The sequence below is a fragment of the Neovison vison genome, chromosome 2, assembly GCF_020171115.1.
Source record: "Neovison vison isolate M4711 chromosome 2, ASM_NN_V1, whole genome shotgun sequence".
NCBI classification, from domain to species: domain Eukaryota; kingdom Metazoa; phylum Chordata; class Mammalia; order Carnivora; family Mustelidae; genus Neogale; species Neogale vison.
The window spans coordinates 107,241,024-107,257,932 of NC_058092.1; the positions used below are offsets into that span (position 1 = coordinate 107,241,024).

General features: G+C 39.2%; 1 non-coding gene across 1 annotated transcript; it reads left to right on the forward strand.

Moving 5' to 3' along the window:
* Window positions 1–1,413: 1,413 nt before the first annotated feature.
* On the forward strand, window positions 1,414–1,487 carry TRNAN-GUU. Its single transcript has one exon. It is a non-coding gene; the product is annotated as a tRNA-Asn (tRNA).
* Window positions 1,488–16,909: the final 15,422 nt, after the last annotated feature.

Consider the following 16,909-nt stretch of genomic DNA (forward strand, 5'->3'; position numbering starts at 1 on the left):
CCGCACCAGGCTCTCCGCTCAGCAGGGAGCCTGCTTCCTATCCCCCTCTCTCTACCTGCCTCTCTGCCTACTTGTGATCTCTGTCAAATAAATAAGTAAAATCTTTAAAAAAGAAAGAAAAAAATCTTTTTAGAAAAGAACTTCCCCCTTTTAAAAACATTTTTCTATTTCAGTTCTCAGAGTTCTTCAAAGGATTAAAAGCTTAACAGTGACAATGTACGGGGGAAAAAATGAAGACCAAAGGAGAAAAGTAAAGACTGTTTATACAGAACTTGCTAAAGCAAGGCCATCAGCCATGGTTGCTTGAGTTTTAAAAGAGTCTAAAGCTGCAGGGGAGTGGGAAAGTTTTATAGTAGGAAAAAGGGAGGACTTAAGGTGTGCCCTCCTTGGAGGCTGTTGGCATGGGAAAGCTGTAAGTAGGTAACTAGAAGCTGAGTGTCCTGTATGACTGGTTAGCGGGCATATTTGACTTTCTCAGGGTGGTCCTAGGTTGCAATGGGGATAAAAATTAGGGAAGTAATTAATTATTAAGTTGAATCAAATCCTGGCCATTTTGAGCCAGTTGTTCCACAACTTTATTTTTTTTTTTAAAGATTTTATTTATTTATTTGAGAGAGAGCATGAGCGAGGAGAAGGTCAGAGAGCAAAGCAGACTCCCCATGGAGCTGGGAGCCTGATGCGGGACTCGATCCCAGGACTCCAGGATCACGCCCTGAGCCGGAGGCAGTCGTCCAACCAACTGAGCCACCCAGGCGTCCCCCACAACTTTATTTTTTAGCTTCCTGGATTGTTATTGGAGTTAAAAGCCTGTCTTTCTACAAATCAGCAGACTTCTAGCAGGCTACTTCCTGGGGGGCGGCTGCAGCTGGAGGACCAGAGTTCATCAGAGTCTATACATAGAGAGAGAAAGTCTATATATTCTATCTATCTATATTTTTATATATAGTCTATATATTCTATATATATTTGTATATTTTAAATATTCTATATTTTTATATATTTATGTATACATAACATACTCATAACATATATACATGTGGTGTAGCCATTGTCCCTTTATATGCTCAGACTCTAAAATGCGTTAATTCAGCCAGTCCTAATTGAGTGTCCTGGGTATTCAGCTTCCCTTGGGCCCCCCTCGACCAGCCTAGGGCTTAGAGGGCTGGCGGGGCCGCGGTCCGGGTGTCTCCAAAGGTTCTGGCTTCTGAGGGGCAAGGCGGGGCGAGGCCATTTGCTTTCCCCAGTTTGGGAATCACCCAATGCACCGGTTTCAAACCCGAAAGACGACTTGATTTGTTGCTCTAATCTCCGGTTTTCCAAGGCTTTGGAGCCTGCCCGATCACACAGCAGGGACTGGTGGCCATTTGCGATTCGGGAGGAATCACTATTATAAGGAAAAAGAGAGCACGTTGTGTCTCTGTGGCGCAATCGGTTAGCGCGTTCGGCTGTTAACCGAAAGGTTGGTGGTTCAAACCCACCCAGGGACGGTGTGGAGCTTTTTTACATAGGTTTGGTTTTCGCAGATTCGCCTAAGAAAACTGCAAAATACCTCATTTCCCTCCCTTCAAGTGATATAAGGGCACCTTCTGGAGCTCCCCTCACCTCCCCGAAGATCTGCCAGAAGAAACATAGGAGACAGATAAGTTCTGAGAAACAAGGAACAAGAGAGGCTTGATATAATCTGTCCTGAAGAGCATGTTTTGTGGGATGGGATCTTGTTTTTTTGGGCTAGTGACAAATTTTATGTACCTCAATTTTTCAACTTCATAATAGCATCTTGCAGGATGTGTCTGTATTTAGTAATTGTTCAGTCAATAATGCTATCAGTGGAATTGTGAGCATTGTTATCATTATCTTCTGCATTATTTTTGATGAAAGCATTTCTTTGTACTGTTACTTAAACTTTTATATTTTATTTTTAAAAACAAGTTGATCTGGTGCCTCAGTGGCTCAGGGTCCTGGGACCGAGCCCCACATTGAGCCCCACATTGGGCTCTCGGCTCAGCACGGAGCCTGCCTTCCCCTCTCTCTCTGCCTGCCTCTCTGCCTACTTGTGATCTCTGTCTGTTAAATAAGTAAGTTTAAAAAAAATTTTTTTAAATAAAAATAAGTTGATCTTACAATAATCAGATAATCCTGCGGTCATCATCTGTGTACCCATCTCTTTTTGGTACAAGTATCTGTATAGGATAGAGTCCTATAAGTGCAATTGCTCTGTCATAGTGGTTACAGTACGTTTTTTAATGTAAATAATAAATCCTGTAAATTGCCATCAATTGTAATGGTACCAATCTATAGTTCAATTTATTTTTCTAACTAGGAGAATTCTTTTCCTCATACTCTTGCTAGCACAACACACTTTCTAAACAATTATCTTTGGTCATCTAATAAGGGGAGTGTTGTCCTCCTGACTTAACTAACAGGGAGGTACAACAGATGACATGGTGGGCATTAAGCAGTAGGATATCTCTGCATCTACTCCTCTACTAAACTACCAAGATATTTTTATATACCTGTAATTGATTTCTGTGGAGCCCTGTCAACCAGTGCAGAGAAGACTGGCTAGCGTGTCCTCTTTGTGCCAAGCAGTTTACCCAGAGGGAGAAGAAACTCACTAGTCCCAGAGGTTTTTTCCTCTTCCCCTCTCTCTATAAATAGCAAGGGTGAATTAGTATCTTGTCTGTATTCGTCAGGATTCTCCAGATAAACAATCAATTCAGAACTAATATATACAACATACTAATTCATCCTTAGCACTTCAGATAAGTAGGTAGGTAAGTAGGTAGACAGGTAGGTAGGCAGATAGATAGACTAATCGATAAAATAGATGGATCATAGAGTAAGGAAGACAGAGACTTATTTTAAGGAATTGGATCACACAACTGTGGAGGCTTTGGCCTTGCAGGATAGGATGTCAGGCTAGAGACCCACAAAAGGCTAAGTTTGACTCCAAAGGCATTCTGCTGACAAAATTTTCTCTTTTAGGAAGGTTAGTCTTTCTCTACTAAGGCCTTTGACTGGGTGAAGCCCACTCACATTATGGAGGGCCTAAATCAATAGACTAAAATCTGCTTTAATCAAAGTCTACCAGTTTAAATGTTAATCTCACTTAAAAATGCCTTTACAGGAACATCTAGAATATTGTTTGGCCAAATATCTGGGTGCTGCGACCTAGGCAAATTAACACATAAAATCAACCATCACTCAACACTGTATTTTTCCTTTACAGTTTTTGGCAGCTATTTCCACAAAAAACATAGCTGAGACACATCATTTTAGCCAAGAGAATTCTGCATCTGACAGGGGCACCTTGTGTTACAGCCATTGGTTCACGTTCCCTTGATTTTTCTGTTGAACCTCAGGAGCAGAAATTGGGCTCTATGACTTTTACATACTATGTGTAATTCTTAGATAAATCGTCGTCTTTCTCATTTATATACTGTCAATTATTTTTTCCCCATCAGTGGTATCAGTGTGGAATTCTGGTTTTGCTTTGATGAAATGCACATTGAGAAATGATCTCTGCTGGGTGGTGGTTCACAAGCATCTATTCTCTGTTGGATGGTAGATGACAGATATAATCTAATCTGTGAGTCTTCTGTGATTGGTCCTTTATCCTGAGGTTTTTGGTATTTTCTCGTGTTTGAGTCTGTAGTGTTGAGAATTTGTTCACATCTGATCCAAATTCTGTGGACCCCAAAGTGGAATACTTTCTATACCAAGAATTATCTCAACACATGGCGATTCTCCCCTAAGTCAAGTCTCTTGACTTTAATAAATTGCTCTACATAATGGGGAGTGTGGAAAAGAAAAGAAACTGAATTTCTGGTATCCATTAGCCTGTTTTTGTAGTCTGTACTAAAGTTACTAAATGATAGAATAATTACACAACTGTTTAAATCAGGCTAAAGAAAGGAGGAAAAGGCTATTTATATCATTGAAATTAGGCAATTAAGTCAACAAATAGGGCTTCTGACATTTATATAAACAAGATTTAATAATTTCCAGAACTGTTAACTAGTTCATCCTTTTATTAAAAGAAGAAAAAATTCTCTTAAAATGGATTTTTAAAAACGGATAAAATTCAGTGACCATAAGGCAAAAGACTCTGAGAAGGCCCTACCGCACTGAAAAGGCTATCACAAAATTACTCAGATTTCCAGCAGAGTGTCTTCTCCAAACACTTAGTGGTACATAGTTATTTCCTTTTTATGTTCCTCATAATAAGCATTTTTAATAAATACCATTGCCTTTTTTCCTTTCAGTGGTGTTATTACTTTCTATAATAAGTTCTTTTCAAATGCCCAGTAGTTTTAGGAGCTTTTTCCATTGTATAGTTGTAAATTGTTTTCTAAGGAAAGTAATTGCAATAATTTGTTTTCTTCTGGAGGGCATAGATAGGTCTCTAACAATTCAAAGGAGGTACTTCCCAGATTGGTTTATGGATACTAATAATCACTTATATAAATTGAAAATAACAGAAATTAAGTACTTCAACCAAAGAAAAGAAATTTTACTATTTATGTTTAGATTTTCAGAGAGTATTTGGCTCCTTCCAATTTTCATAGGTAATTACTTTGTGCTTTTTCTTTTTTTTTTTTAAAGATTTCATTTATTTATTTGACAGAGAGAGATCACAAGTAGACGGAGAGGCAGGCAGAGAGAAAGAGAGAGAGGGAAGCAGGCTCTCTGCTCGGCAGGGAGCCCGATGTGGGACTCGATCCCAGGACCCTGAGATCATGACCTGAGCCGAAGGCAGCGGCTTAACCCACTGAGCCACCCAGGCGCCCACTTTGTGCTTTTTCTATGTGATTCCCTGACGTTATTCTTTTTGAGTAATCAAATTACCTTCCCTGTTCACATCAAAATGCTGCTTGGACCATAGTCATATGACCATTCTAACTACTGCTACTACTACTACCAAAAGAAAAGAAAAGAAAGGAAAAAGGCAATTGCTCATATCTTATTGAGAAACTAACATGATAAGGAAGTGATCCAAGATTCTGAATTTCACCAGTTTGTAGTGTATGCAAATTTCTATTCTGGCTTGTTGTTCTTAAACTAGAACATATGATTTGCATATCCTGTGATAATACACAATGGATGTATCAAAAAGAGACTGAGGCTCTCATGATCAAATTGGCTCCATTTGAAGCAGAATTTTGACCAAACACTGATAGCTTAAAAATTCTGAAAAGGAAAAAGTACAAATCTGGCTTCAATGGATGGACACTGGAAGAGATAACTTATCATGTGCAGTTTTTAGCTAAACTTTCAATTCTATTCAGAAAACCTCCATATTACTGAAGTTGGTTTCCTTCATGACCCAGAGAAATTGTTCCCAGGACAGACTGCTTAGCTTGTCCTTTTACAGATTCCAGAATATCAGCTTATGAACAAAACAGAAAGAAGGGGAAAGAGAGAGAAATTCATTATTCTCAGTGTTTTCTTTCTCCCCTCTCACCTGTTTTGTTTTAATATAATTTCTTGAAGAAAGGCTTTGTTTAAAGATCAGCAGTTTATGAGAGTGAATTATGTACTCATAATTATCTCATTCACTTTGGGTGGAAATTAATTTAGTATAACAATTTTGGAAAATTATTTGACACTACTAAAAGTAACTGTAGGGGTGCCTAGGTGGCTCAGTTGGTTAAGCAACTGCCTTGGGCTCAGGTCATGACCCTGGAGTCCCTGGATCTAGTCCCACATCTGGGCTCCCTGCTCAGTGGGGAGTCTGCTTCTCCTTCTAACCACTCCCCTCTTATACTCTCTCCCTCTCTCTCAAATAAATAAAATCTTTTTAAAAAGTGGCTGTAGGGGCACCTGGGTGGCTCAGTGGATTAAAGCCTCTGCCTTCGGCTCAGGTCATGATCCCAGGGTCCTATGATGGAGCCCCATGTTGGGCTCTCTGCTCAAAATCTTATAAAAAAAAAAGTGGCTGTAAATATAAATATAAATATAGAAATAGATATAAATATAGGTAGGGAAATAGGCATATATGTATATATCCTATGACCCAACAATTCCAATTTTATCTAAATAGCCTGGAACCATGCTGCTGACCTGATTGTCACTAGCCACATATAGCTGTTGAACATTATGGTTAGTGTCACATGTTGAAATGGGATTTTTTTATATATATCTAGCTAAATAAAATATATTATTAAAATTATCTCACTTAGTGGTGCCTGAGTGGCTCAGGTGGTTAAGCATCTGCCTTTGACTCAGGTCACGATCCCAGAGTCCTGGGATGGAGCACTGTGTCAGGCTCCCTGCTCAGTAGGGAGGCTGCTTCTCCCTCTCCCTCACTCTGCCCCTCCCCAACTTATGCTCTCGCTCTTTCTCTCTCTAATAAATAAAGTATTTAAAAAATTATTTCACATGGGGCGCCTGGATGGCTCAGTGGGTTAAAGCCTCTGCCTTCGGCTCAGGTCATGATCCCAGGATCCTGGGATTGAGCCCCGCATTGGACTCTCTGCTCAGCGGGGAGCCTGCTTCCTCCTCTGACTGCCTCTCTGCCTACTTGTAATCTCTGTCTGTCAAATAAATAAATAAAATTTTTAAAAATTTTTTCACTTATTTTTATTTTTTTAATGTGGCTATTAGAAGATATAAAATTACTTTTAGCTAGTATATGCAGAACACTGCTTTAGAGAAAGGTATGCGTATGTTCACCAAAAAGCATGTAAATAATGTTTATAATTGCTTTGTTCCAAATGACTCCAATCTGGAAACAAATCAAATGTGCAACAAGAGCAGACTAAATATATTGTGATATAGTCATATGATGGAATACACACAACAATGAAAATCTGTGAAAATAATACGAATAAATCTATACCATAGTTTAGAGTGAATAAAGTCAGATTACCCCCCACGCATGCACACACACACACAACCCCCTAGTATTTACTTTCTGATTCCATTTATGTGAAGGCAAAGAACAAGCAAAACTAAATGGTAATAGAAATTTAAGGAAGGCTAACTCTGTGGAATGTTGCCTGGGAAGAGGCATGAGGAAGCTTTCCAGAGTCTGCAAATGTAATACACCTTAGTCCAGGTGGTGGTTACTCAGGTGAGTTTACATTAATAAAGGAACTCTTAACTGCACAGTGTACTTTACATTTCCTATAACTGAGTAAAAATAACCAAAAGGCCGCAGTTAGCTAAACTTTGCAAAACTGATAATGGGGGCGCCTGGGTGGCTCAGTGGTATAAGCTTCTGCCTTGGGCTCAGGTCATGATCTCAGGGTCCTGAGATCGAGTCCCACATCGGGCTCTCTGCTCAGCAGGGAGCCTGCTTCCCTTCCTCTCTCTCTGCCTGCCTCTCCGCCTACTTGTGATCTCTCTCTCTGTCAAATAAATAAATAAACATCTTAAAAAAAAAAAACTGATAATGAAATTTATTCTCCTTGGAAAGCCTAGGCTAGGATGCAAAGTAGGTTCACCTTAGGAAACTAGAGGAAGAAGAACAAATTAAATTGTAGGTAAGCAGAAGAAATGAAATAATAATGAATAATGAAATGAATAATGAATGAATGAAAAATGAATAATGAAATAAAGGAGAAGTCAATGAAATTGAAAACAGGAAAATAGTAGAGAAAAACAACAAAGCCAAAAGCTGGCTCTTTGAAAAAATCAATAAAATTAATAAACCTCTAATCAATGAAAAAAAGGCACAAATTACTAATCTAAGAAATGAAAGAGGCCATGAGTCCTGATCCCTTGGACATTAAAAGGTAATAAAGGAATATTATGAAAAACTATGGCCACAAATGTGATAACTCAGGTGAAATGGACCAGTGCCTTGAAAGACATAATCTACCCAATTTATACAAGGAGAAATAGATAATCTGAACAGACATGTTTCTCTTAAAGAAACTGAATCAACAATAACCCATTTTGCTTTTGCTTTGCTCCGGGATACTCTTGCTCTCAGGAGGAACTTGGGCAATGAAGAGGAAATAGCAAGTAGAGTCAAAGGCCCTGATGTGCTAGATCTTCCCTGGGCTCAGCCATTTGGCTCCTGTTGAAGTTTACTTCTCTGTCACCATTCAGGTCCTCCCACAAAGCTTCATGCTCCTCTGTCCTCTGTCCTCTAAGAACATTATTTCTTTAACTTCCATTTTTATACTGCAATCTTATCTGTGCAATAGATTAGATTTGCAAAATTCAGTAAACACTCTTCTGGGGAATCAAATCCAGTGTCCTGGGGGTGGGACAAAAAAAATCTACCACTGATCCACAATGGCTGACAAGACTATCTTACTCTTAAGTCCCCTAATTAGCATAGATTACCTAGTTTTATGTAGACTCCCACCAACCAGAGCCTGGATTTGCACTCTCTTTTCCCAGGGGCCTTCAAAAACAGGAAAACTGCAATGACCACCACGTCACAGTTGGGCCAACACAGTGCTGGAGCAAAATAACTCAGTTAGTTGGCAGGAAGGTGTGAAGCCACCACCTGTGTAGAACCTGGGACAAGCAAGGGACTGAGACTCCATCTGTGAGAGGGCAGGACTGGCTGGGGCTCCCGTTCCCTTGGGGTGGGTGTGTGGCTCTGATGAGGAAGCAGAGGCAGCAGAGAAGATGGCCCCTGGGACTGAACTGACATTCAGATGCATCAAGGTAAGTGGAGAAAGCCATTCAGAATTGTTCTGGAGTGTGAGATCTTATTAAATCTGTTTCTTGCTACAAGGAAATAAAGCAAATGATTTTATGGTAAAATGATTATTCTGTAACCGGTGCTGTCCTATACTATAGCCACTAGCCACATGTGGCTATTTAAATTTAAATTAATTATTGTTAACTAAATAAAATTCAGTTTCTCGGCACTAGCCACATTTCAAATTTACAATTCCCATGTTTCTAGTGGTCACCATATTGGAAAATGCAGACCCAGCTCATTAGTCAGTTGTACATGAGATTTTTTTATTTCAAAGTCCTGACTTCCTACTCACCCTTAAACTCATTTTAGTTGATTTAGTTCATCCCTAGAATCAGCAGCGTTGAGAGAAAGACTTCCTGCTTTCCCTGGGCTGGTAAAGAAGAACAATTCCATGCCTTGGCTACTGCAAGGCAGTGGTAAACCTGGCATGACCAGGGTCTTGCATTGATCATTCCAGCCCCAGCGTTGCTGCAGGGGTTCTAAAGACTGCCCCTGCCCATGCCTCCAAGGAATGCTTGTGGAGACTGGAGTTCTGCTTCAATGCTAGCCCCTCCGCCTCCCCAGCAATGACTGCTGAAGGGTCCCTACCAAAGAGTGATGGGAAATATTCTCTCATCTTCCTCTCCAACTGTGAAAGCTCATTTCAGTGTGGTCATGCACTGTAATCCAACATCTATTTTATTTTTTTAATGTGTAGTATTATTTTCTTTATTGTACATCTTTTAACAAATAGAATCTTAGATTTAATAGAATGAAAGTTGTTTTGCTTTACATTTTTTAAAAATTATTTTCCAACATCTATTTTAAATCTCACTGAACATGAGTTTGGGGGCTTTGACATCCAATAGACTTTGGTTTGATCTTGCCTCTTCCATTAGCTCTGGCCTGCCCGTCAAATTTGGTTTTTTTTTTTTCATATTTCAGCTTCCTCCTCTATAACGATAGAGATAATATTTACTTTGAAATGCTGCGATGAGAATTAACTTTTATACTTTATGCCAGTTTACATTTACAATTTAACTTCTTTTTAAAATATTTTGTTACATTACTATAACAGACTTACCCCCCAAATACTTTAAGATTAAAGTCCAAGTACATACCAGTAATCTATTTTTGTTGTTTTTAAGAAATGAAGTAGGAACATTTAATTTACCTAGAATTTGTAGATTTCCTCAGTGATAAGAAGTATGTGTAGCAAACCAGTCCATACACTGCAAAAAGTAGATAAAATCTGGTTTAAAGGAATTGTTTGAAGTCTTTGGAAGACCACCAGTGCAGCTCGGACACACAGAGCCAACAAGAGAGGAAAAAAAGAGAGAGAGGTGCTCATTGGAGCAAAATTAATTTTCTGCCTTTTCCCATCAGGACATTGACCTGGGCAGTAATCAGCTTCTCAAGGGAGAAGGCAGTTACTAAGAATCAAAAAAAAATAGCAGACTTTAAATAATCCATGATGGGGGCGCCTGGGTGGCTCAGTTGTTGGGCAGCTGCCTTCAGCTCAGGTCATGATCCCAGGGTCCTGGGATCGAGCCCCACATTGGGCTCTCTGCTTGGCGGGAAGACTGCTTCACCCTTTCCCACCCCCACCACCCGCTTATATTCTCTCTGTCTCTGTCAAATAAAATCTTTAAAAATATATATATTTTTTGGGGCGCCTGGGTGGCTCAGTGGGTTAAAGCCTCTGCGTTCAGCTCGGGTCATGATCCCAGGGTCCTGGTATCGAGCCCCGCATCGGGCTCTCCGCTGGCAGGGAGCCTGCTTCCCTTCCCTATCTCTCTGCCTGCCTCTCTGCCTGCTTGTGTCTGTCAAATAAATAAAATCTTAAAAAAAAAAAAAAAATATATATATATATATATATAATAATCCATGAGGGGAAGCATAGTGGAGGCGCTGGGAAGACCTGTGGGGGCTGTCCTGGCATTGTGACTTGAGGAGCCAAGACCCTGTAGCACCCAGGGATGTGAGCTGGATGCTTGGTAAAGGTTTTGCCCTTGTTAACCTTAAAAATAAAACTGCCAGTTATTTTACCGACAAAAGATGTTTATTGGAAAATAGAAGAAAGTTGTAACCCACAAGCAAGCTATAGCAAAACCACTGGCAACTCCCACCAAAAAAGGAGCAGGAAGTTCTTTTATAAAGTAAAAGGGGAAGTTGGGTAGGTGTTCTAAACAAAAGGTCTACTACTGCAATAAACTGGGAGTTCAAAGTATAGTGGCTTTTCATTGCTGCCTTGTGGCTGTTCCTCATTGGCTGGGCTATTGCAGGGGCAGGAGGAGAGGCTGTCTTCCTCCTGCAGAAAGAGTAAAGTAACATTCCCTTGCTTGCAAGGTCTCTTTTTCCTCCTCTTGGGTCTGCAATGTAATAGGGCGTGACATCTCCCCCTGACAATCTCTCCATTCCAGGAGGCTAAATCTTGAGGTTTTCTGTTTCTAACGTTCACACCCTCAAGGCATTTGCAAATTCAGCTACCTGCAGGGAAGAAGCTATGAAGGCAAACTGAGCAGAGCTGAAAGAAAAGCAGTTTCAGTGGTACCATGATGCAGAGGATATAGATATAAATAGACGTTCAGGACCCTCCATAGAGAAGGTACCTCTCAGACAGCAGCCCAAAAGACCTACTGGCTAAGAATGCAGGCAAAACCAGATTAGACTGAGACTTCCAATCAGTACAAACTAAAACAGCTCAACCATGAGATGGATTGAGGTGATCTGCCTCTCTGTCTCTCCCAAAAGAAAACATTATCCAATGCCTCCATAGTTTTTCACACATCAAGCCCATCATCAATGACATTTCCAATGATACAAACTAATAAGAGCAAGAGAAGGGAAAACAAACAAACAATAGAAACGGACTCACTACATGACTGAGTTCCTGGACTTCTAAGATAGGAACACTAAAATATATAGCTGTTCAAGGACATAGATGACAAGATGGAAATTTACACTGGAGTTTAGGAATCTATTGAAAACTCATGGAAACCCTAGAACAGAAATATGTGATAACTAATTTTTAAAAAGCAACATATGGGGTTTTTTTTTTTTGTTGTTTTTCGTTTTGTTTTTTAAAAAAGACTTTATTTATTTGAGAGAGAGAGTGAGCGAAAAAGAGAGCACAAGCAGGGAGAGAGGTAAAGGGAGAGGAAGAGACCAATTTTCCGCAGAGCAGGGAGCCGTGGGACTTGATCCCAGGATCCCGGATCATGACCTGAGCTGAAGGCAGATACTCAACCGACTGAACACCCAGGCACCCCACAACATATGGTTTTAACAGCAGTTTGGACCCAGTTGAAGAGGAATTAGTAATTGAAAAATAAGTATAAAATATCTAGTTGAAGTATGTGTAAAGAGCTAAAAGGAAGGGAACTTCAGAGAGGAGAGTTTTTAAAAAGTACACATGTTTTTAAAAAGCTAATGTACCTGTATTTCCATTAGAAGATGGAAATTGGATTAAAATCAGTTTTATAAATGTGATGGTTGATTAAAAAATAACTGGTGAGCTATCAAACCAAATGTACAAGAAATTTTATCAATTTCAAACAAGATTGAAAAGCAGAATAACTGGGACGCCTGGGTGGCTCAGTGAGGCAACTGCCTTCAGCTCAGGTCATGGTCTTGGGATGGAGCTCCTGCTTCTCCCTCTCCCACTCCCCTGCTTGTGTTCCCTCTCTCTCTGTCAAGTAAATAAATAAAATGTAAAGGAAGGAAGGAAGGAAGGAAAAAATAAAAACAAGAGAACTTGTTTTGTTCTCTTTAATCAAAGGCGAACCGAAAAGTTATAGGAACATCTGGAAAAAAAAACGCATGTTATATTCATTATTAAAAGGCTAAAATACTATCATTTTGATCCACATTTAATCCCTGACAAAATATCTTTCAAAGTGAAGGTGAAATAAAGGCCTTTCAAGATAAGCCAGAATACCTTCAGAAAAGGAAATACAACAGATAGTTCCTTAGGCAGAAGTGATCCCAAGGGAAACATGGAAATGAAAAAAGGAATGAAGAGCAATGGATATGTTAAATATTTGATGATATATGCTAATATATTTATTAATTATTAAGTAATTATTGATAATTGACTAATAATTATGTTAATATATTTGTTGATAATATTTATTATACTGGATATGTTAAATATGTGTTAATATTTATTTATTAAATAAATCAAATAAATATTACTGTCCCAAGCAATAATTATAATGTCTGTGTGGTTTAAATATATTTGAAATAAAATTAATGACAACAGGAGGGCAAATGGAATTATCAGTAAAGTCCTAGTGTTGCCAAGTTTACTGGGGAGACCCTGGGGGCCTTGGGTTGACCCAGTCTGTCCCAAAGGTGTTGCTGAAGGTGCTTGGTCTTGTCCCAAGAAAGAATTCAAGGACAGACATGCAACATAGCGGAAGAGTAAGTAACACCAGCAAGAAAGTTTATTAAACTAAAAGATATGCTCTCAGGATAGGAGAGCTAGTGAGCTAGAGAGAAAGAGAGGGAGAGGGAAGGAGAGAGAGGGAGAACGCTCTAGCTATGCACTCCAAGGTTGGGTTTCAATCTTTTATTGACAGTTGTTAAGTAAAGAATGGAATATTCATTACTTGGGGTGGGGATTTCTTCGAAGCAGGGTTTCTCATCTTTTCATCCTTATTTGGTCAGGGGTTTCCTGTCATGGCACCAACCATCTTCATTCTGGTTTGATCCAGTTTCTGTGGCCTGCTGCCAGGACAGGTCTCTGACTTTCCTGATAGCTGGCCATGACTTACTACTCTCTGCTGGGCTCTAGCTATCCTGCTAGAACCTCACTTAACTGCCTACTCTAACACTAACATAGTCTAGAAAATATGAAAGTTCTAATTTTTTTTAAGACTTTATTTATTTGACAGAGATAGATCACAAGTAGATGAAGAGGCAGGCAGAGAGAGAGATAGAGGGAAGCAGGCTCCCTGCTGAGCAGAGAGCCCAATGCGAGACTCGATCCCAGGACCCTGAGATCATGACCTGAGCCAAAGGCAGCGGCTTAACCCACTGAGCCACCCAGGCGCCCTGAAAGTTCTAATTTATATTAGAGTCTTTTGTTTAGATTTTACAGAAGACATGAAACTAAAAAAAAAGTATGTGTCAGGAGGTAACTAAAAGCTAAACAATTATTTTTGTGTAATTTCAACAATTTAAAAAAGATAATCTTGTTCTTATGCTAACAATATGTTACTATTATATAATTTACAAACAATGCACCTATGTGAAGTATACAATTGGATGAATCTCGACAAATGTGTGCACCCTTGTAACCATTAGCCAGACCAAACTTTACAGAACATCAACTCATTAAATTTTCCTCACGTAAATTACTACTCAAAATACTTCAAAGAAGCTACCACTCTTCTGATTTCTAGACTACAACTTAGTTTTGCCTGTTCTACCAGTTCTGGGACTTTAGGTAACTGGAATCATACATGAGTAACTCTCAGGAACATTAAAACAGCTATGTTTTAGGGGCGCCTGCGTGGCCCAGTCGGTTAAGCATCTGACTCTTGATTTCTGCTCAGGTCCTGATCTCAGGGTTGTAAGATTGAGCCCCGCATTAGGCTCTGGAACCTGATTATGATTCTCTCTCTCTCTCTCTCTCTCTCTCTCTCCCTATCCCTCTGCTCCTCCCCTGCTCGCTCTCTGAAATAAATGAATAAACCTTTTCTTTAAAGCTGTTTTAGATACTCAAAATCGTCCTTTTGCAGAGGCATCCTTTGCTGAACATACTGTTTTGGAGGGATTTATTCATGTGACCGTATGTCATTTGATCATTTATATTGCTGAATAGTAGTCCATAGAAAAGAAAAATTTGTCGGTTCCCCTGCTGATAGACATTTGGGTTGTTCCTAGTTTCTGCTTAGTATGAATAACACTGCTATAATCATTTCGTAGAAATATTTTTGGATATATACATTCATTTCTCTAGGGAAATAAACAGGAGTACTATTGCTGGGTCATAGGATAGGTGTATGTATAACTTTATGAAGAACTCCTCAAAATCTTTCCAAAGTGGTTGTGCTGGCTTACAGTCCAACACCACACAGCAGTATCATTAGGAGTTCATTAGGAGTTAGGGAAGGATAAGGCAGCAGTAACAACTTTCAAAATTAGTTTTTCAAACTACCGTTCTTCATCTTCTTCCAGATCCTTTGAAGGATGTGTGGAGATGGCCATGGTCACACCAACAGGTCCTACTACTGGCCTCTCCAAGCCTGAGAGCAGAGCCACAGAGACAGTTAACCAGGGCATCCCACCCAAGTTGTAGCCTCTTCAGCCCTAGACAGGACTCTGTCAGTAGTACAGGCAGGTAGCACCGGCTCTCAGAGCTGACTGTGGAACACACAGGAATCCACCATTATTAAAAATTAAAGTATATCAATTTAACAATTAAATAAATTACATCAGGGATGCCGGGGTGGCTCAGTGGGTTAAGCCTCTGCCTTCAGCTCAGGTCATGATCTGGGGCTCTCTGCTCATCCAGGAGCCTGCTTCCTTACCTCTTTCTCTCTGCCTGCCTCTCTGCCTGCTTGTGATCTCTGTCAAATAAATAAATAAAATATTTTAATAAATAAACAAACAAATAAACAAAATAACAAATACCCATACACATCACTTCCTAATTAATTTACTTTTTACTATTATTTATGCTCTTGAGGTTATTCATGTGTATTGCATGTTTTTTAAATTGTGGTTAACTGTGCTACAATTGGTTAGTTACAGGAAACAGTGTTGCCAGGAACATGGGAGTACAATATCTCTGAGTCCCTCCTTTCGGTTCTTTTGGGTATATACCCAAAAGTAGAATTGCTGGATTGTGTGGTAATTCTGTTTTTAATTTTTTGAGGAACTGCTATATAGTTTTCCATAGGGGCCACACCATTCTACATTCTCAACAGCACACAAGTGTTCCAATTTCTATACATCCTTGACAACACTTGTTTTTTGTTATTTGGATTTTTTAAATAGTAACCATCCTAATGGATGTAAGGTGGTACATCTGTCATATTTATATAGTGGAAATTATATATATGTATATAATTATATATGTATTATATATATGTATAATTATATATATGTATATATATGTGTATATATATACACACACACAAATATAGTATATAGCCATATGATATATACTATAAATGATATATACTATATCATATCCCAACTCTATATTCAGTGATGTCTGATAGGTAGCTTAAAATTGACCATGAAGACAGTATTTGCCCCACAGAGATAGGCAAATGCTACAAATCAGAGTTTTATCCCCTAGAATACTTTTTAAACACTTACCAGCACACCAGTGAAATGGAGCCCCAGGAGGTGAGAAGCAAGGCTTTTATGTTTGTGATTCTCTTCACAGTCTCAGCTGCTGTGACCAAACTATCCATCCCCTCCATTCTATCAACTGGATTTTACTGGCCTCTGTCACAGGCTTTTTGGCAGCCTAGGCAACTGGTGAGACCTGATTGAAAGGATAAATAAATCTAGTAGATGTATAAATCAGCACCACATTGAGTATTCATATTCAAAAAGATAAATTATTTTAAGGACTTTGACAAGATGAAAAGTAACTTGTAGAGACAGAATGAAATGCAAAACAGACATTAGCAGAGTATAATGTTGATCGAGATTTTTTTTTAAACAGTATAAGTTGAGTGAAGTAGGGAGTTTGGAAGGCTAAAATGACTTTTTGCTAAATGAAACTCCTACAGGTTTTCCTACTGCAAGGGAAGGAAATTCAGCATTGCATTGAGATATATTAATTATTATGGAGTGGAAAGTAAGACATCATTATGCTAAATTTATTAGTCATACTTAGAACATTAAAACTCTAGTTTTTGGTCACTATGCTCTTGAAAGGATCTAGCAAGTAAAATCTGGACAGTTCCCAAAGAGGAACAGTAAGAATCACTAAAGGCTTTGAGGTGCCTGGGTGGCTCAGTCGGTTAAGTGTGCAACTCTTGGGGGTGCCTGGGTGGCTCAGTGGGTTAAGCCTCTGCCTTCAGCTCAGGTCATGATTTCAGGGTCGCGAGACTGCGTCCTGCATCAGGTTTCATGCTGCATGTGGAGCCTACTTAAGATTCTCTCTCTCCTTCTGCCCCTCCACCCCCAAGAAAAGAATCACTAGAGGCTTTTAAAAATTGATGAAGGAAAGCCAGAAGAATAGTTTTTATTGCAACTATCTTCAAGAAAATGAAGATCTTTTTTTAAAAATAT